Source organism: Rhopalosiphum maidis, chromosome 3 (genome assembly GCF_003676215.2).
Source record: "Rhopalosiphum maidis isolate BTI-1 chromosome 3, ASM367621v3, whole genome shotgun sequence".
Taxonomy (NCBI): Eukaryota; Metazoa; Arthropoda; class Insecta; order Hemiptera; family Aphididae; genus Rhopalosiphum; species Rhopalosiphum maidis.
In genome coordinates this window covers 36,251,759-36,275,985 of record NC_040879.1, presented here as the reverse complement: position 1 = coordinate 36,275,985, position 24,227 = coordinate 36,251,759, and the positions used below count along the sequence as shown (strand labels likewise).

The following is a 24,227-nucleotide window of genomic DNA, read 5'->3' as shown; positions in this document are numbered from 1 at the left end:
CGGCGGTTAACGCGGACTTTAACCGTCCGGAGCGGTGTGTAGGTCTATTGCGGCATAATGCGTACGACCAAATCCGTATTACAGTGGACACGTATTTTAGTAACGCAATATTGGTAATTGTTTCGTCCGAGTGTTTATGTAATTAGTGTTTACCGATTTGTCGTTTTGTTACTGAATACTATTTTAAAAGTGATTTCCGTCTTTATGAAACGCAGTGCAAGTGAACACAAGCCAGGCACGAACATTAATCGTTAATCGGTATTATTTTACAGCGGCGCGTCATGATAACATTTGTGCGATGTGTGCAAATGCCACGGGCTCTCGGCATGCGGGGAAGGGCCGTTATTGCTCGACGTTCCACAGAAAAAAAAAAAATTAAATAAATACAGTTATGCACGTAAGTGTAAGACAATTGTTTTCGATTTCAAATGGTTCTCATTTTCTCAGTCTGATATCATCAGTATATCATTGCTATACAATATGAATTCATGTATATCGTATATCTATATTATTCAGAATAAAAACGTGTAAGCGCCTTTTTTTTTTTTTAGTTTTGCACGCAGGCCCGTTTTCGGGACAAACCGCCACTGGGTGTTTGATAAGTACCGTGTAAAATAATATTGTACTGCACAGTCTCACTACGCTGACACGCAGTATTCTGCGATTTGGACGTAGACCGCCTCGGCAGTTGGTATCGGTCGACGGTCGGCGCGGTCTCTGTACGGCTACACACTAGGTACACACAATATTATCAATATTGTTTAATTATTATTATTATTTTAGCGATGTGTGCCGTTTCAGCAACACTTCCGTCGAATGACGCGCCCGTCAGATTTCGACCACTGTAGTACGCCGGTTCATCCACGTCGTGGTGTCGTGCTCTCGCCCGCCCGTCGATGGAGCCCGGGCGTTCCATCTGACGGCCGGTAGATGTCGTCCGCGCGCGCGATCGCTTATCGACGCCGTCGCCGAGCGTTTTGGACGAGTCGAATCCGCCGGGTTTCGCGGTCGGCTGTCGCGACGAACCCAAAAGCTCGCACTGGATACGGACGCACGCCGACCCGACCGACTCGCGTCCGTACCCGTGACGCCGGTGCGGTGTAAACGCCAGCGTAGTGCACGGCTTCGTGACCCGACCGATTGTATATAGTGAACCGAATACCGACCGTGCGACAACTCCGGTTCCCTTTCAAATCGAAAAAATCTTTCGCCTTTTACTAAAGATTTCCGTGGAGGGGAGCACTCAAAGGAGTCTAGAAATGTAATTTTTTTAACTGCCTGACCTTCGGGTCGGGCTTCTAATGCACACCCGATCGAAACATTTAAAACGTTTTCACGTTCAATGCTTTACAATCTCCTCACCCACATTCGACGAGTTTATGTCCACGAACTCCTATGATTACTGTATTTTACATTTATTATTGTATGATATAAAAAAAATCCAAAACAAAACACATTCGAATGTCCACATAGAATTTTATAATAAAATTGAAGCGTTAATTTGTAACAACAATATAATAATGAATTTATTTTTACTAAAAGGTTCTAATTATCAAACGAAATGATAAATAATAAAATGTAATATGAGAATTTTATTAAATTCTGCGACCCGAAACGCTGGTCTACGCTATGGTTGCTGTTCAGTCAACAGTGTACCTTTCACCATATTCACGTTATAATTGTTCGTACGAGGCATAAAAGCGTGTGCTGTACGAGTTTGAAGACAACGAATGCCCTTCGGCGAGGTGACACTATCGCGGCTGCGCATCGTTGCACGTTCATCGTGTATCTGCCCTGCCCAATACGGCAATACTTACGTAAAAAGCAAATCGATACAATACGTTTTCTCGAGTTTTTATTTAGTTATTTAGAATTCAGATTCCTCGTATTCGGCGATTTATCATATATTAAGCATATTGCATATACATATTATTATTTATTTTTGATAAAAGATACATGAGAAATATGCATAACTACATAAGTAGGTGGTACTTACATAGTAATGGTAGTTATCTACAATTTATAATAATTAAGTTAACATAAACAATAAAAACAATATACTCAATCAATTCACCACTTTTTCAGGGCAAGTTGAAGTATTTCAGACCATGACATTATTGGCATTATCACCAACTTACACGCACGAGTAATTCAATAATTGTTACAAAATACACAGTAACAACTAATAATTATATAAATAAATAAATGTTATGTAATGATAAAATAATTAAAAACTTCTACTTTTCTTTCTATTCGCTTTCGCTATAATAAATTGAAATATGACAATGGCTGTCAACTTTTTATTACCAATATATGCAATAACCATACATTGATATTTGATTTTTGAATACAATTAATTTAGTATAATTTGCTCTTACATTTTTTCAAACTGTTTTACATTAGCAATGAATTAATAGTAACGTTATGTACAATATCGCGGCACACGATATTTCATACGTTTTATAGTTTAAAATTTAGACTAATAAGCGGTGGTAAATTAATGATTACACATACTTAATTTTAATTTTTAATACAATTATATCATTTATGAATTACTTGACGAAAAAACTAAGAAAACGATTTTCATTTTTCAATTTAAAGAACCTTAAAATAAGATACGTATTTTTAAAAAAAATCCTATTACATTTTTTTTTATTTTAGGCACATCTGATTGTAAATCGAAAAAGTGATTATTAAAGAGCAAAGTCTAAAAGCTTGTGATTTATGAATTTCAAAAAATATACTTGATTTTCTACAGTTTTTAATAGTTTTTGTAGTTACGCAAACAATAATATATTTAATTTTTCACGATGTATCGACATGTATGCGTGCGCGTGAGAGTTGTATCTGGCAGCGGCTGCGATTCTCATTTATCGGAAACAATTAACCGATGAGGATTACTGGATAGATATAGGAAAATAATAAACGGGCAAAAATTATAGCCAATAATAATAATTATAATAAGTAATATTTTTTTTAAATGTAATACAACCCATTTATACAAGTACCTATACTTCTACCATTGATTATAAATATAGTATTATAAGTATTTATAATCAATGCTACTACTTCCTATGATTTATGATTTATTTTTTTTTTAATCTCCAATCATAGGTGTGCGCAAGACTTAGCGGTAGGTGTTGCTGAAAATTATTTATTTACGTGTGTTTAAGCATTACGCTTTAAGAAAAGAGCATTCACGTGTAAACAGCATTTTTTCTTCAGTCTTGAAAATGTATTTGACTGACACAAAAATTTAATTCATTTTATCAATATGTTAATACATATTATGCTTTGGTTAAAAATAAATATGGTCATGAGAACAAATTTTTCTAAAAATTATGATAAAAATAATAATAATACATTTAATGATATTAAAAATAATAACCTAATCAAATATTTCAAAATAATATTATAAGAAATTGCATTTAATATGTAATCTTATCTTGTAAATTATAACTATTAACAGTAATAATTATATTTAGTAAAAAAAATATATAAATTGTGAGTGAAAACTGAAATTATTTGCAGCCCGCAGGTGTTGCTATAACATGTGTACCTGCAACATCCATGCGCACGCCTATGTCTTGTTTACAATATCGTAATAATATATAACGTATATAAATAACTACATTAAGAGGCCGTCACAGCAGAAAAAAATCAACCGTAAAACATGCTTTCGTACTTCCAATAGTTCTCAGGCCTCATTGATCGTAGAAACATGATTTTGGTATCAAAATAATCGCGGGAAGTTTTACTAAATATTTTTGGAACAGAATTTTAAAATATTTTTTCGTTCCGATTTTATTTGTATTTAAAGTTTGTAAAATTTTTCATTTTTTTTAAAAAATTATATAAAATCGGAAAATTTAGATATCGAATATTTAGTAAAACTTCTCGTGATTATTTTGATACCAAAACCATGTTTTTATGATCAACGAGGCCTGAGTACTATTGGAAGTACGAAAGCATGTTTTTGGCAAAAAAAATACGAATTTTCCGTCGTCATGTGCTGCTAAAGCGATTACAGCAGCAGTGTTCTGAAATAGTACTTCTACCGCCATCCCGCTTGCATAAGCAGCCTTACCGCACCATGGGTTAAAACTGTCATTACTCATTATTTATTTGTTTACTATGATTTGTATACATTTAATTCCTTAAAAACGGTTGGTATCTAATCTCCTTAAGAATAATGTATAATATTTAATATAATTTTTAAAATACTGAAATATAAAAAACACGTTTCTTTTGGAAAATGCTGTTTTTTATAGCATAAAATATTAAAATCACGTAAAAAAATATAAAAAATTTATCTCTCATATTCTTCATCTTTATATAGGTACCTAGTATATTTCTATGTATTAAATACAATATATAAATTATAGTATAATATAGAATAAAATACATTTTCATAACAATATTACAACAATGTAGGTAACTAAATTATAATTTGTAAAATTATTATTTTAGTTTTTTTATGACCAATTTAACAAATGTTACCAGTAACATTCTAAATGTTTTCATATTATATATTTATTACGCTTGTAAAATTATAATATGATATTGTCATTAATTGATAAATAATTAATAATATAATTATTTGATATAAACAATATTTTTTGGGGGAGGGGGAGGGGAGAGGAATTATTTTTTAATTTTCATAATCAGTTAATATACTTAAAACTTTTTGAAAATTTTTCTTCTTTCCTTGGTCTTATTTACCGATTACCTACCAAATCGTATACCTATCGTAATTCATATTCATATAATATTGTTGTACCATGCACGCTATTTCATTTATTATTATTATTAGTTAATTTATTACTCACACATAGCCCAAATATAGGTGCATTTTATGAATAGTATGATTTTAAAAATTTAAAATTAATTGATTCAATATATTATGAGTAGTTTGCCTACCAGGGATGATTTGTAATATTACTTTTTTAAATAGTTTTATAAAAATGTGAAGCGTGAAGTACCTATGTCGATTTATCCATCTATTCATCATTCTTACGTCTAATCTTTGAAATATTATAAGTAAATACCTAAGGCTAAGGGGAGGATTTTAACCTCCATAGCCCCCCCTCTTGTATCCACACCAGCACACACTATAAATACGTGTGTTTACTACTCTCGCGAAGACAGTTCAAATGTACGTGTAATATGAATTGCCTAAATATTACTCCTTAAAACATGCTATGCAGCTATACTGTTATGTTTGATTAATTGAGTCTTCTGATTATTGAAGACATTTTAAGTAAGTATATTATGATCGGCCAGGTATCACCCAAACGACGAATAATAATAATGTTTATTATTTTGTTATAATTAAAAAAAAATATTCGTGGGGACCAAAAATGTATATTATGAATTTTACTTAATGCAATGTCATTTTCATAATTTGCAAATTAATTTTTAAATATTAACTAATAATATCATAAACTTATTTACATTGTAACATATGAAACACTAAAATGATGGCATTAATTCAAAAGTTAATAACAGTATTATAGTTATGTATAAATTTGTTTTGTTTTTTATCAAATCGAGTCATTTACTTTTCTTTATTTCTTTTGTGCTTCATAATTTTACAGATGTAATGACTGTATTTGTGTAATACTCTTTATATTTATTGTAATTATTATTTTTTATTTTATTTTTTTTTCAGAAAAAAAGAATATCATTCTATATCTGAACTTTGAATCCAAAAGCTTAATTTAGCTTATTTTTCTAATTTATTTATACTTAAGTGTTTATGCATATAAATTTTTGAAATTTATGGATTAGTTTAATTCTTAAAGTATAATAAAAGTATATATAATACATGATTTACTCTATCAAAGTAACCCTTTTTCAGGCATTTTATTTTTATAAATATTATATAATAAAAATTGTTAACTGGTTTATGTATTATTGGAAAAAATATAATGTTAAAAAAAAAAAAATAATGAAGCATGACGTTCCTATTTATCTGAAAAATGGAATTTAGAATAGAATACATATATACTATATAGACATGGATTTCTTATGTATATAGTATATTTTTATATAATATAACTATACATATATAATCTATATAGGTAGCTTATATATAAATACTTATATGATATTAATAATCTATAGATATTAATTTAAAAAAATCAATAAAATAAGATAATTGAAATCTAAATAATTATGTTTTAATTAAATTTGTTTAATAATATATAACTGTATAATTATAAATTTATATAAAAATATAATTTATTAAGTATTTTTTTTATAAAATCACATTTTTTGATCGTCAATAATTTCTTTCAGGATTTTAATTATTCTCAGTATTAAATATTAAGTAATAAAGAAATTTAAATTTAATTATTAATTTAAGTATAAACTAAATAAGTGCCAGTAGATGCGGTTAAACAGTATATACAAATAAATTAGTTTGATTCAGGGCCATTTTTATGCAAGGACATTATGAGTATTTGTTCAGGACTCATGCCGACTAGGGGGCCCACATACTAAATTTGATTTCTTTAATTAATGCTTTAAATTAATTTAAAATTATAATAATAGTCCCATTTATTATATTGTTTGGGGCCTCAAAAATCCTAAATTAATCATAAATTTGTTTAATTAATCAAATTTTAACAGGATTATTTTTAGCTTTTCATTATAAAACAGATATTAATTTAGCTTTTCAAAGAATCATTAATATAAATCGAAATATTAATTTTGGATGATTAATCCGATCTTTCCATGCAAATGGAGCTTCTATATTTTTTATTATAATTTATATTCATATTAGACGAGGAATCTATATAAATTCTTTTAATTTTAAAATAACATGAATTATTGGAGTAATTTTATTACTTTTAACAATAATAACAGCATTTGTAGGATATGTATTACCATGGGGACAAATATCATTTTGAGGAGCAACAGTAATTACAAATTTATTATCAGCAATTTCATACTTGGAAATTAAATTGCTATTTGAATCTGGAGAGAATTTTCAATTAATAATGCTATAATTATACAATTTTTTTCAATTAATTTTATTATTATTTTAGTTAGGTACTTTTATTCACCAATTTTTTTTCATTTAATAGCTTCTAATAAGTATAATAATAAATAATCTAATCCATTAGGAACCAATAGAAATTTTGATAAAATTACTTATTTTCCATATTATTTAACCAAAGATTTTTAGTTAGATTGATTATATTTATTTAAATAATCTTAATTTTATCTATAATTTTTCCCTATTTATTAAATGATCATAATAATTTTATTATAGCAAACTCAATAATTACCCCAAATCATATTCAACCAGAATGGTATTTTTTATTTTCTTATTCAATTCTACGAGCAATTCCTAATAAATTAGGAGGTGTAATTGCTTTAATACTCTCAATTTTAATTTTATTAATTTTACCTATATTAAATAATAAAAATTTTTTAAGAAATAAATTTTGTCCTGTATAAAATTTTTATTACTAAATTTTTGATTTTAACTTCAATTAGAAAACATGCAGTTTCAAAAAGCCAAACTTTTACTACAATTTATTTTTCTTATTTTTTTCTTAATTTTTATATCATAAAATTATGAGATAAATTATTAATTTAGTTAATTAATTTATTTAAAATATTTATTTTGAAAATAAAAAATAGAATATAATTCTATTAACTTAACACTTAAATTAATGATATAAGTTAAATAATTTAATAGAAAAATTAAATATAAATAAAAATAAAGACAAAGGTAAAATTAATTTTCAAATTAAATATATTAATTTATCATAACGAAATCGTGGTAAAAATCCACGTAATCAAATAACTATAAATATAAAAATTAAAATAAAAATATTTAAATAAAATTTATTTATTATTAAACCAAAAAATATTTCACATAATAATATTCCTATAAATATAATTCTTATATATTCAGACATAAAAATAAAAATAAAAGATAAACTTCTAAATTCAATATTAAACCCAGAAACTAATTCTGATTCACCTTCAGAAAAATCAAAAGGAGAACGATTTATTTCAGCTAAAAATCTAATTAACAATAAAATAAATAAAAAAAAAAGAAAAAAAAAAAATTTTTAATTAATTTGATAAATATAAAAATCATTTAAATTAAATTAATAATATTTATGCAAATACGTATGTTGCTGTCTTGCTGATGTCTATACTTAATAGATTATAACGATAGCATATAGATAAAGCATAATGATATATAAATTCGATTTTTCGAACACAAATAAATAATAATGTACATTGCCACATTGAATAATAACAGTCATGTTATAGCATTGCACGTCGAAACGTTTGGGTGTCTGAACAAATCCATTACAAAGTCATCACGATGAGCAAAAATCATATAGGTAGGTATAATTTATGTTTAGTAAAAAAGGTAAAAATCAAAGACCTACTTAACAGTTTTAAATGATTTTATATTTTTTAAACAACATATACATCTAAAAAAAAAGGTGGACAAGTGGGTATCGCTTTGCTGTATAGTATAAGGATGCAGAGTAGATCACTATATGAATATGTTAAATTTGAATGCAATGACAGGTATGATTGTATATGAAAAACGATTCTAAACGGAGATGATTTGTCAGTCTAGGATGTATTAAATTATTAGTATCATTACCTATATTTATATTGTAACATATCGTTATTTTACGCGATTTCGTAAACAATTAAATGTTATACGCTCATATAATTTTGTCTATATTGACACTAGAATTTTTTTTTACAATTATTTGAGGAAAAAGTTACGGAGAACCTTGTATTTGGTTTTTGAACCATAGGTATAAATTACAAACATTTTATGAATTTTCAATTTCAAAATTCCTTGCAAATTTTCGCGTTTTTACATATTTTGTAAACATTTGAACTCTAAATGCTTATAAAAAATTGGGACTAATGATTTTTCATTTTTTTTTTCTTAAATAAGTACAACTTATAATTAACCTGGTATTAAATTTTAAAGATTTTTTGAACAGCCAATTTTTTCATAGTCATTTAAAAAAAAAAAAAAACTTAAAAAAATCGAAAATTTCAATTGTCTTTATGACTATAAATAGCTTAAAAAAGGTCAAGATATTTTGAAAATTTAATCGTAAATAGATATTGCTAATATAAATATTTGGTGAAAATTTCGAGTATTTAAAATGATTCGTTTTTGAGTTACAACAAAAAAATCGATATTGTCGAAAACTGGTTATGCGTATAAATTCCCATTTTCCGTTACTTTTTTAGGGTTTTTCCTTACGATTTTGAAAACTATTGACTTTTGACCCCTCATAGTACCAACTAGATTCACTTTCATTTTCAAATCGGGGCTGAAATTAAAAATCAAAGCACCATTACTACTCCAAAACGTAATGACAGACATAAAAAAAAAAAAAAAATAGCACATCATTATAAAATCAATACATTTATCACTCCGTTTAAAATCTAAAATGAAAATATACATGGGATATGTTACGAGTTTAATGTAAATGTTATAACTTATAAATATAATTGTAACGTAAAAGTATATATACTACTACAAAAGTAGTTACAATGGATCAAAATGTAAAATGTTTAATTAATAAATATAAATAAATCTTATTTTGACCATAGTTTATAGTTATGAAAATGCACGTGATTAAACCTTAAAACAATAACAAATTAGTAATTCTTGCAAAAGAAAAACTTTAGACTCCAATACTCCATATAGATGTATATAGTTAAAACAAGGGCGGCTCCACGGAGGGAGCCCTAGGCGCCGTTACCCTCCCAGGTCTATATTTCTAAAACAATTGTATATTGTTGAAAAAAAAATTATAAGAGCTAAAAACATATTATACCATCGACTATATCATAGACACGTACAAGTATGTATATATGACGGTATGTCGTGCTATATATATTATGTATATTATGAAAAACCTATAATCATAAGAAAAATTAAAACTAAGCCCCCCCCCCTAACCAAGTCTCCGGAGCCGACCCTGAGTTAAAAAAACCATCAAAGATAATTAAAAAAGTAGTACGCTATAACCAGCGTAATTTCTCGATTCGATAATTAGCAGTGCCTAATTACGGCCATTAATCATTATACGTTCTCCTTCGTACAGGCATACTTAAGATACCACTATCGTTATTGACGTTATTACTTATTGTCCAATAGGCAATAATACGAGTATTATCATCGATAACGGCGGCAATGGCTGAACTGTCGATGTTGTTGCCAATGATGCTCGAAATTCCGATGTATAAATAGTATAATCAATAGAATATAGCACGTCATCGCAAATATTCGATAGATATTAGCTCTTAACTGGAGTGGTACTCTTTTCGCCCAAAAATGACCTTCCTCTTTTTGCCCACGTCCTCTTTTCGACCAAAAATGAAAAAATAGTTTCCTCTTTTCGCCTACAAATAATTGTATTCTTTTCGCCCACGGTTTCACGTTTTATATTTAGGAAACCACTGTCTCAAAATTTCTCGACTGACTATATTAATAACAGTCAAAACTGATGATTTAAAAAAAAATCATATAATAATCTAATAAAAAAATAAAAAAATGTATAGATAATTATTAATAATAATCAAAATTAATCATTTTTTTTAATTCAATTATACAAAAAATGTAAATACAAATTAAATCCGTGAATAACTTTTTTTTAACGACGTTATAAAAATAAATGACAATTACCTAAAATATTTTATATTAACGAACTAATGATCACTATTGGTTATTATATTATTTATTTTATTATTGTGTAAAAAAAGATATAAATATCTAAGTATAATATATATCAATTATAAATCTATACATAAATTATGTAGATATGTCGTACGTATTAGCTACGTTAATTATTATTAATAATTACATATATATTTTTCTATTTTTTTATTTGATTATCATGTTTTTTTTTAAATTATTAATTTTGATTGTTATTAATATAGTCAGTCGAGAAATTTTGAGACAGTGGTTTCCATAATGTAAAACGTGAAACCATGGGCGAAAATAATACAATTATTTGTAGGCGAAAAGAGGAAACTATTTTTTCATTTTTGGTCGAAAAGAGACGTGAGCAAAAAGAGGATGATCATTTTTGGGCAAAAGGAGTTCCGCCCCTTAACTGATATCCTATGATATCTTGATGAGCTTAACAATCCTATTATAATATTGAACTCTCCACCGACGCTTCCGTTGCCGCGGCCGGTGTCGAATCTTATGTAGATAAATTGCCATCAACACCAAGTACGAACCATCACCACCTAGATTATTCGATATCACATAATCCGCACGTGTAAGCGATTAACTCTTTTTTGCGAATATCGTTTAATTGGAATTATATAAGTAGGTACTTACTATATTAGTGCAAGTTAATTATATGCCATTCAACCTTAATATTATGAGATACACATCGTAGTATATATAGGCTATCCTTATTTGAATTAGTTATCGCGCGTGTAACGTGACAAGAGTTTTCCGATGTTTTTGATTGTATTTAAACTAATTTAAAACAAATTTTATTCGTTTGACATTTTTTCACAATTCATACAACTTAATATAAAACACCAACTTTTGAATTATAGGCGGGACAGCGCAATGGTTGCTATAACTATTTAATATTTGTACATCAACCATTTCATATGGTTATATTTGAATTACTAGTTTATATAGTTGCAATGACTATGAAGCAAATTGGTTTGACTATATAATCGTTAAACTAATTAATTTTAGTATTTTTAACTAAACACATTGTTTGATATAGGTAACTAAAATATTTATTACACCAACTAGATACTATCCAACTGTTTACCATAATCAAATTTTTTTTCCGTGATACATAGGTACGTATCTTTTTTTTTGGTTCTAGATTACTTTGTACTGTCGAGCGATGATATACGATTGCGTACGATTGTCCCTTTTAGTAGAACGATTGCGTACGTCTGTACAATTGCGTACGATTTCTTTACCTAGACCTTAAAAACATTACGACTGCGTACGAAAATGAGTGCAACGTTGTCAACATGTAGGTACTACATAATTAATTTAATTATAATATAAAAAAAAATAAAAAATGTATTTATTAATTTACATTATTTTAAATTGGTAGTATACTCTTAATTTAAATATAATAAAAATGTTGTCTATGGCTTCGTCAAAAGATTTTGGATATATAGGAAAGTTTTTCCGTCTTGCCATGTACGTGGCTTTTTGGACAGAAGAAATATCTGTTTGGCGGTCAATAGTTTGATTTGTTAGTGCTTCGTGGTTGTGCTCACCGATTACAGCATTAACTTGAATTTTATTTGCATCAGTTAAAATACTAGCATAACAACTTTTAATGTAACATATCCACTTTAACAATTCGTCTTTTCATTTTCTTATAAAACGATATTTTTGAGAAGAGACCACAGCTAACCCTTTCCCACGTTCTGATAGGATAATTTTTAAAAAATTCTTCATGATGGTTACCGCACTTTTACTCACTAAGACACTAACACTAATACTAGTGACTTATCGAATGACAAGTTGGTGATATACTAATATAACGATGCTTAAGTGCGACACATCAGGAAATCCGATATGATACTTGGCATTTAATCTTATTTTATTATAGTATTTTATAGATAATTGAAAAGTATTGGCCACAGTAATATTTATGAAATCGTATCAAATGCAAGCAATCATTTCCTAAAATAAATTATACTATAAATTTTCAAGATTCTGAACAACGGGAACGTTGCACTAATTTTGAGTAGGTAGAATATACGCAATCGTAATAATGAAAAAGGTCTATACGCAATCGTATCATACGCAATCGTAACGCACCCTTGTCGAGCATCAAAAGTGCGAAACGCGGCAACTTTGTACGGTCGGGTAAAAAGGTACATTGCAAAACACGGACACTTAGTAGTTTGTACTATTATTATATACATAAGGCAGTGTTTCCCAACTTCTTTTACTCGTGGAACCTTTGTAGGAGCTTGAACGTTTTGTGGAACCCACATATAATTGTTGGAGCTATTCTATGTTAGAATCATAATTCAAATCAAAAATATTATCAATTAATTTATACTTTCCCAAAGTTCTCACGGATCCCTTGGCACCGGCCGACAGAACCTTTAGGTTCCGTGGAACACCAGTTGGGAAACATTGACATAAAGTATATATACATATGCATATATTATATACAATTTTATTAAAATTGTAATTAAGTTTAAATATTATTTACCAAATAATATTTGGTAAATCTAAGTATCTTATACATTCTCTATCTCCGAGTTTTTGAACAGTTTTGCGAGCAATACAATTGGACGAATGTGGCAATAAGTTACATAAGAAGCAAAAATCTAATTCTGGTGAAAATAATAAGCATTTAAGTATTGACTTTATGTAAGCAGCACCAAAATAAAGAAATGATTTTGAATTTTTAAATTCCATATATTACATATGTCGGTTTTAATATTATTTCTCATTTTTGACATATATTTATATTGTACACATTTTTAATTGATTTAAACTGATTATTTTGACTAATAGTAATATACCATATTTTATAACGTTTTTAATAAATTTACTTTTTTATATTTTAATAATTTACATTATATACACAATACACATAACACTTAGGTATCTAACTCATTGGCGGAAATCGGAGAGGGGGGCTTGAGGGGGCTTAGCCCTCCCAAAAACCCACTAAAAAACAAGAAATATAACACATAATAATTTTTATATTATAAATTTGTTTGTATAATATTTTACATAGTATTTTATACGAAAATTAAAATTATAAGTTGGAACATTATCCTATAGTGATTTGTTTTATCGCCTGTCGAATATAACAAAATATATATAATTATATTAATTTGGAAATACAATATACAGTAATTCTTTTATTATAAGACACTCATTATTTCAAAAAGTATTTATGTTTTTGAAAACATTTTTTTACATAATTTCAAGTTGTTAAAAAAAAACAACGTTTTTATTTAAAAATTATATTTTTAAATATTTTTTAAGTTATTTACTTTTTTGAATGACAACATAGAGTTTTAATTTCAATTTTCATAATCTAAAGTAGAATAATTTTCTGAATATTTTGATACATAAAAATCGAATTTAGGGCGAGTAGTTAATGAGTTATACGTATTTAATGTTTAGACAAGCGGAGTAGTGGACCAATATTTTGCGGGATAACCGTACCACTCCATTCCACGCACATACATTTTAAATACTTATAACTCATAAACTATTCGCCCTAAATTCGATTTTTATATATCAAAATATTTAAAAAATTATTCTGCTTTGAAATGTGAAAATAAAACTCTATGTTGTCATTCAAAAAAGTAAAAATCTTAAAAAAATATAAGGATAAAAATATAATTTTTTAATAAAAACGTTGTTTTTTTAAAATCTTGAAATTATGTAAAAAAATGTTTTCAAAAACATGAATATTTTTTTAAATAATGAGTGTTTTATGATAAAAAAATCACCGTTTATAATAATTTTTCACAGTTAAAAAAATTGTTATTTTTTGCTAGATTTTCATTTAGAGTGGTAGATTACCGAAACGTAAAAATAATTAGTGACGTAACGTTATAATACATTAATATGCTCCTGGCCCGAAAACCTATATAGGTAGATATATGAGTTTATAGCCGGGACTCAACTTACCTACTAGATTTTTATATCCTTTTAAATTGTAGAAAAATTTTCGCGGATCCAATTTATCCAGCTCCATTATTTCAAGTTTTCAGATAAAGTTATGACAGTTCAGTTATTAAGATGACAACTGACAAGATGCTAATTTTGTTGCATTTTGTGGTTTCTATTTATAATACCTGTACATAATATATATTACAATATTTACAATAAATGACGGTTTAAAATTCTCAGTCAATATGACGAAAATACATCTTTGAAACTCTGATGTATTTAAGAGGGATTACAACCTTAAATTGTATTTTGTATCTCAAACGTATTTATTTAATTTTATAACATTACGTAATCACATTCTTAATTATTTCAAATAGTATAAACATATATATAAACAAATATAATAAAAGTATAAAGTACAAAAAACAAAATAATCATAAAAAAATAAAACTCCTTAAGAATTTCATACTATAAATATTCCCATATTTTTTCATATTCCCAAGGATATGAAACAATTATATGAAAATATTTTCAAATATACACCATAAAAATCGATTTTAAGTTCCTTATGATTAAATTCCTATTAAATTTGTATAAATCAAAGATAATTGCAATATAGTTTTATGTTATTTAAATTAGTGAAGTTCATTACATTGTTATGTATAATTAGTACTTATATTTTTTTACTTTTTAAGATTTAAATTATAACTAATAGTTATTATTATAATTAATTATGGCATTATAATATGTTTCGTTTATACATACCTATTATCATAAATTAGTATGTTGTTTTTTAAGAAATATTTAATGAATATAAATAATATAATATATGTACTCTAAAATTAAGCATACAATATAATTCATTTTCATTTTTCGTTGAATATGTTAATTATTTACTTAAATACCTACTTACACATAATTTCATAAAACTTATAATTATTCATCATATTATAAATGATATACTATATAGATACTTGGTAGTAATCGCTTTTATTATGACTTGTTCGACATTTCATGTAGAATATTCTGAATATTTAATATTATTGTTGACGCGAGTAATTATATCATTTATGTCGTTATAATTATTATTACTTTTATCTATATTGTTATATTATATTATTATCTTATTCTCGCTGGTATCTGATCAATCGATGTTCAATTATTTTAGTGTGTGTCCATGCAATGAAATATGGGTGTCACCGTGTCCGTTTCCGCATGTATAATATAAGTTGCTTAGATATACAAAAAATAATTAAATCTTAATGTATTAATATAAAAACACATTAAACCTATACAGTCCACTAAAAACCGACTGCAACATTGGTCCTTCGACCCGGATCGCAATTCACATAGCTTAATAAAGTAAGAGTTATTTTTTTATTAATAATTAATAAGTAAAAAGAGTTATATAGCATTCCATATAAAATTAATGTCAAATTCTAATTTATTTATATTTAATAATGTCCTTACTTATATATTTATATTATTTATTTATTTTTTTTACTTTATTTATCTATCTATTGTGAACTTTTGTTGAAAAATAATTTATATGTATTTGTTCCTATTATACCGACGAATATTCTAATTTGTCAAGGCGGGCGCATGTTGACGCGTGTATTATATCATTGACGTTGTTAATTGTTATTATTATTATTACTTTTATCTGTATTAATTTATTCTCGCCGATATCTGTTCGATCGATGTTCAATTATTTTAGACATTTTATAGTGTGTGTCTAACCGTGTACGTGTGTTCATGTGCATATTATGCGTATCACCATGTCCGTCTTCGTATACAAAATAAATTGTTATAAGATATACAAAAAAAAAAAAATTAAATCTTAATATTTTAATAAAATAACACATCAAACCTTTATACAGTCCACTAAAAACCAACTGCAACAATTACATAATATTCAATACTTACTACCCAATACCCATCAATATCTTTATGTATCTTGTATTTTAACTAACGTGGTTAACGTTAACATTCGTATTTCGTATTGAGCTTATTAATATTTTAATAATTTTTACGATAATCTAAACGGCATGGACCAATTGCGCCTAACACAACATTTTTGTTTAGGATCAGTACACCAATTGCGCTTCTTACATTTTAGGATAAGTATACCATTTGCGCTCGTATAACACTAACACATTGCAATATATGGTATACCTACTAAAATGCGTGAAAATTAAATCTTATTTATTGATCAATTGATAACTGTGATTGGATATATTACATTTTATAACAGTATCGGGAATTTTATGAAACTAATTATAATGTAATGTAACTGGTATTTAATGTTGTATAAATGACAATCAAAATATAATTTATAATATGCGAAAAAAAAATATTTATTTATTTATATTATATTATGTATTCATACTAGCAAAAAAACTACAGGTTAGTGTTTTCATTTATTATACAATAATTATTATAAATAATACTAATACATTTTTCTTAGGTATTGTAAAACGTTCTGAGCGCAATTGGTAGGTAAACTGCCATCTAAACAAGACGCCAAATAATATGTCGACGGACAACGATTAACGATGAAATAGCTTGTAAAATATAGGTATACCTATAAAATATACCGACACGATTAAAAATATAAATGCTTATTTCTTTTCCATGGGCAGGTTATTAGGTGTTTATGGAATGTACTGCTATGGCGGTTATAATTCGGTACCTATGCTTTTATGGCTTCTCGTCTAAAAAATAATTGTTATTAATACTTTGTCCGTACAATCCGTGCAGTGTATACTGTATTATACCTTCGAGTAGGTATGTAATAAAGATTTAATTTTATACGCATCCCAGGAATTGTTGTATGTAATGTATTTTGCCTTCTTTAACGACCATTTTCACTTGAAACGTTATTCGATTTCGATTTAGACTGGCGCACACATGCACATGCGCGCGCGTTTTGAATGCATCAACCCCTGCTGAGCGAGAAGACTTATCTGGGATCTTATCCCGTCCGGAGTACATCGAACACGAACCATAAATAATATTATATGTTATCTGACGTCGCAGCCGTCGGCATTCTTTCGTCCGGTCCGTCCGGACAATGGTTTCGCACTCATTTGGCCGCCTGCATTGTCGATACCTGCCCGGGATAAGCAAACGTCTTTTCGAGTTGATCACAATATTCACTATTCTCACTATAGGTACCCATTACCTACACCAGACCAGATGAGCGTCGGTGGCGTGTGCACACTGCACGGCTATGTGAACATTCTTATATTACTGCATTTAAACTAAAATAAGTAGTAATTACTAATTAGTAATACTTACCATTATTAATACTATAGTAGTTAAGAGGACGCAACACCCGCGTGTGTTGTCTCCGTCTTACAAGTGCACAACATAGCAAATTTACGCTCAACAGATCACGTGTAGCTCCGTTAATTTTAGAATTAAAATGAATCGACCTACAATGAAACTTGATGGTAAGAACATTATCTATGTCTGAATCTCGGTTATTTACGACTATTCAGTTTATGAGTGAGTTATGAACATTTTTAATTTACGCTATATTATATACGCATAACTTGCTAAAAAATTGAACTATCGTAAAAAACCAACATACAAACACAGATAAAGTTCTTACCATCAAGTTTCATAATAGGTCGATTCACTTTAATTTTTAAACGTGATCTGCTGAGCGTAAATTAGCCATGTTACGTACTTGTAAGACATGGACGATTTTCGTTTACCGGTTTCATTAGTGCGCTACTGTGCAATTCGTTTCGATATTAAAGTGAAATAGTGAATTGACCTATCATTAAACCTTTAGATAATGTTCCCGTTATTCCCAGCGTTCTCACTTAAAAGTTTGATGATCGAAAAAAATACTTTAATATAAAAACTAACAGCACACTATTAAAACTGCTGAACGAATATTTGTTATGTCGTACGTAGTAACGTGTGCAAGACAGAGGCAACACATACAGGTACGACGTCCTCTTAAATGTTTTTTTTTTTTTTTTTGTTATTTCCTTGCCGTTACGGTGATAAACAGTCATTATTATCTTAGTGTCCTATTAATAATCTTTGTTATTAGATCCGTAGAGATGATCATAGAGAATTTCGGGATCGGCTGATTTTGGCCATTGTCGGAATTTTTGCCATTAAACGCTCATCGCTCACACTTCGGCACCGTACACCACTAAAACATAGCCACGTGGGTATAACATCGTAAATAATATCAAGTCTAATAAGTCTAGATAAGTTATTTCTTCTTTTTTTCGTGGTTTCGGCCTTCAATGCTGTCCAAATAATTGTCCTCCAGTTTTCTCTATTCAATGATGATATAGTTCCCTCTAATCTATTCCTAGTCTCATTTCATCTACATTTTCTTTCGCTTTATATTCTCATCTTAGTTTCGGTCTTCCAATTGGTAACTTTCCTTGTACTGCATTCTCTAGTACCATTCTCTGCAATAAGTAGTAGACCAACATTTTGTGGGTTATCAGGTACCTCTTAACACCACTCAATGCCCAGTGGTGCTCACTAATATTGTAAATACATATAACTTATAAGTTATAACTCGTAAACTACTGTTCCAAACTTCGATTTATAGCTGTATCAAAATACTCCGAAAAATATTATACTTGAGGAATATGAAATTAAAAATATATGTCGTCATTTAAAAAAGTAAAAACTTACAAAATTATAACGATAAAAAATAGTTGTTTTATTTTGATTAGAAATAATACAAATATATATATTTTTTAAACGTTCATAGATTTTGTAATAGCAAGTGTTCAATAATAGAATCTAGGAAAATATGAATTATTTTAGTTTCTCTCGACTTTTTTATTCAGAAATTTACTTGTGATGATACCTATGTCATATGTGATTTATAGATTCATACACAAATATTATTGTATAATCTTATATTTCTAAAGTTTAAACAATAGTTAACATTTTTTTTTTTAATTTTCTAATTGATTAAAATATGTGAGTCTAAAAGTAAAATGTAAAGATAAGATATAGGTGTTCCTTTTTATAATATTAAATAATTTAATTTAATTTGGTTTGTACTTACTACTTATAGCTTAGTAGTATATTTATTAGTAGTAGATAAAAATATAACAAAAAAAAGATTGTTAGCATAATTTAACTTACAATTATTTATAAAAGAGTAATATTCTTGATGTAATATATTATTTAATTGTATTTTCTTTACAGTGTTGATTATTATAATTTTTATGGCATTAGAATAATCTAAGACCTAAGTAATAATGAAACCTAAGTTTCAAGAATATGTAACTAATTCATTTTGTGTATTTAAACACATTAACTTGGTGCTCTAAAAATTCCTTTATTAAATTTTATATATTCTATTTATAGTTTTACATTTGCAGAATCAATTGTAACTGAAATATATGTATGGGAATTATATTATTATAACATTATAGTGTATTTTTTTATTAATTTAATTTCATATGTGTAATGTGATTAACACAGAATGTATTGAAAGTAAGAATTTAAATCAGAGCTTTATACAGTTTTAAAATGATATGATCAGTAGGTATGCTATGGAACCAAAATTTATAATTACTGATGAAATACATGGTTAAATTATAATATTATATAATATGTTATAACAAATGTCGATTATCATTATCTATTAGTTTTTATTTTATAATGAATCCTGTGTTGCAGAGATACTAAATGTTAGTATGTTACACATTTTCAGGGCCAGATTAACGTATAGGCAGTAATTGCTTAGAGCCCTAAATTTTGAAAGGCACCAAGCAGAATCCGATGCCAAGTCCTATTTTTTTTTTTACGGATTTTGTATCGAATTTTATTGAAAACTTACTAAAAAAATGCTTAATTGCTTAGTATTTTTGTATTATTTGCATTGAGATAGATAATAATAGGTATATTTTTATCTGTATTTTCCATTCATTGTGTATTGATTTTTTTGTGAATTAACAACAGTTTAAAATCGTTTATTTCCAAAAATTATTAGTTGGCATTGTCGATCGTATATGTCACCACTGGCTTGATATGTGTCTGGTATATTTGGGACTTCAGATATTTTGAGATTACTCTGGATCTTAATAACTTTTTCAAGCCAAAATAACATTTATTGGCAGCTTGTATTCTAGCTTTTATTTCCGTGCTTATTTCATTCTGCTGTGTGCCAAGGTATTTGAACTGCTGCACTCTTTTGAATTTGTAGTATTCGACTTCTAGGATCTCGTTACGATAGCACATTTGCTCATGTCTTTGCACTACCATATATTCAGTTTTCTCAAAGTTAATCTCTAGGCCTACACGTTTAGCAGCATTTATGAGTTTTTTTGATAAATATAATAAATAATAATGATCAAACAAAACATTCATAATATTATTATTATAGTATGTTGTACCTATACAATTATAAATAATTTAGGAGGTATATTCTATGCCGTAAAGACTGTAACCGGTATTCATAGGCGCCGCCAGGAATTTTATCGGGAGGTGAATCGTGCAAGTAAGTATACGCTTATTTCTAAATAATGCTTATTTACGTAATAATAATAATAATAGTTAAACACGTAATATAATATAATATAATGTAGATAATTATGCAAAATAAAATAGTTTCAAAACCATTCAATATTTTTAATTTTTTGTAAAGCCATGGGGGTGCAAGTGCACCCCCTTGCACCCCCCCTCACGGCGACCATGCCGGTATTGTAATATACTCGTGAAGGAATGTAATAATAATTATTATAACAGCAATATAGATAATAAAATCATATTATATTATTAACTTATTTATATTAATATATTATATTTATACATCATATTATTATTTTATATACTGCAAGTCTACGTTTACAGATTTATATTTTTACTTTGTTCATCGTTGATTATTTATGCTGAATTACTTGAATTGTGTAATACAGTGTAGACTACTAGACTAGTGTAGTTAGTACTCAGTAGTCTATAGTGCACTATGCCACTAGCTATTGTATGCCCTGTACGAAAAATGAGTGATTTTGTTTTTATTTATTAATATTTTATGATCAATAGCAATAGTACGTATTATTAATATGAATGTGTTAGTATAACTTGCCTCTTGTGTAATTATGTTTAAACATTATTTTTTGTAAAATTATTATCATTAAAATTATTTTGAAAATAAAATAAAATACAATTATTAATTTACTATACTAATTATGAATAATTAGATAATATTATATTATATTTTCAAATAACTTAACCTAGGAAATACTTAAATATTAGCTAGATCACGTTATGATAACTGCACATAAAATATTTGATACACCATGTTTGTCCGCTATCTCTGCAACTGGTACTTAGCAAGGCTGGTTGATTAGTATTTAACTCTGGTAAAGAAGACTGTTTAGATTGTAATCAGAATCAATATCGATGAAACATTAAGTACAATACCGTCAACTATCTTTTTGTTTTAGTTAGATTCTTCGGAAGAGATTAACAGATAGGGCTTTGAGCGAGTGCTCGATTGTCAGTGGGTATTAGTGTGGTCAAAGAGACAAAGACTAAGGTAATAATGTATTTAATTATGTCATTATATGTAATATGATTTTATTTTTGGTAAATTTTATAAAAAATATTATTATATTAAATCAATTTATTTTTTCAAAGAACAAGAATTGTGTATTAATGAAATAAATAAATATTAAAATTCAGAAAAAAATGTGCTTATTTAACATGTAAAACTGTTTAGGTACGTTTATAACTTATAAATTTACAAGCAACTAGTGTCCATATTAATGACGGCAACAATGATCTAACTATCTATGCTATGTATTGCCCACCAAGACATAAATTAGATGAAAAAAGTTTATTGAATTCTCCAAACACTCGGCAATAGATTCATTACTGGAGGAGATTATAATATCAAACACATTTTTTGGAGATCTAGATTGATTAACATCAAAGGACGATTATTGTTTAAATCTACAAATACAATTAATGCACAATTAATCTCAACTAGAAAACTGACATGCTGGTCGACTGACCCAAATAAATTAACTGATCTTATTGACTTCTACGTAATGAAAAGTATTTCATAAAATTATAAGGAAGTTGAAGGACTAATAGAACTAACGTCAGATCACATATTCACATCCCTGTGCTTTTCTTACTAAGCTAAAAGCTCCAATGTAATAGTGAAACAAAATACAATTTCAATAACAAACAAAAAACACATTGGGACCTATTCGGAAATACCATCGGAAAAAACATTATTCTTTCAACACGACTAAGAACCATAATAGATATTGAAATTTCAGTGAAAAAATTAACTGATGACGGATATAGTAACTCCAGTACTGTCAATGGTAATTACCAGTTAATTTACCTACTAGATATACGAAAACAAGTTTAACAAAAATGTAGAGCGAGACGAACATGGTATAGTACATGGAACCCGATGGATAAAATGAAATGGAACCGTGGAAGCAAAATTCTTCATGAAAAAAATCAAAGAAATGAAAATTGAAACGTTAAAATCATACATGAGTAGTTTCATTGCGACGGATAATACTGGCTATTCGTTATGGAAAGCCATAAGACACATGAAGAAGCCTCGTGTTCAGATACCACCTATTTGTAAGGTCCGTAAGGAAGACGGCACCTGGGCATGTAGAGAACAAGAAAAAGGAGAAATATACGCTCGACATTTTGCAAAGCCAACCGCTTAATACAACACGCGAAAAAATTAAATATTTCTCTTCATTCAAAATTGGTAAAGAAATAGAGAACAACTTAAACCCCCCAAAAAGCACCAGGCTATGATAAAATTAGTCCAAAAATGCTAAAAGAGCTTCCAAAGAAAACTATCATTCATTTTTCGCACATACACAACGCGCTAATTTGTGTACGGAATTCATTCCAGAACAAACAGCCAACGGGCACAAGTGATCATGTTGCTCAAATCAGAAAAACCACTAGAAGATGTCACATCATACCGACCGATATTACTTTTTCCAAGTTTATCTAAACACGTAGAGAGACTTCTGCTTAAACGCCTAAAACCGATTATAGAGGACAGAAATCTTATATCAGAACATCAGTTTGGATTTCGTAACAAACATTCGAAGATTGATCAAGTACATTGAGTTAGTAATGTGATTAGTAAAGTTCTTGAAGAAAAAGATTACTGTGGAGTATTCCTTGACGTAGCCACGTAGACGAGGCTTTTGACAAGATCTGACACAGAGGATTCTTCATCAAATTGCGTGATCAATTGCCACATACATGGTGTGCACTTCTAGAATCATACTCAACTGAGTCAACTAACTATCAATTTCGAGTCATACACGAAGAAGCGATAACCGAATGGAAAGATATATCAGCTGGAGTATCGCAAGGTAGTGTTTTAGGACCTATTCTGTACCTACCTAAATTAAATTAGTTATATTGAACGCCTGTATTGTTTATATTAGCAAGTTCAACATCAGCGGAAGAAAGTGTTTCAATGATAAAAAAAATAAAAATATATTACGAACATCTTTACTACGTATCTTCATAATTTAGCGTTGATATTGATCAAAACTCGAAAGGTTATGTT

The 24,227-nt window shown here is 27.9% G+C and overlaps 1 non-coding gene and 1 pseudogene across 1 annotated transcript; both read left to right on the top strand.

The window, feature by feature from the left end:
- The first annotated feature begins 1,173 nt into the window (after positions 1–1,173).
- On the top strand, positions 1,174–1,297 carry LOC113559512. The gene has a single exon (XR_003406011.1). It is a non-coding gene; the product is annotated as a U5 spliceosomal RNA (small nuclear RNA).
- A 5,314-nt stretch (positions 1,298–6,611) lies between these two features.
- On the top strand, positions 6,612–7,471 carry LOC113556617 (annotated as a pseudogene).
- Positions 7,472–24,227: the final 16,756 nt, after the last annotated feature.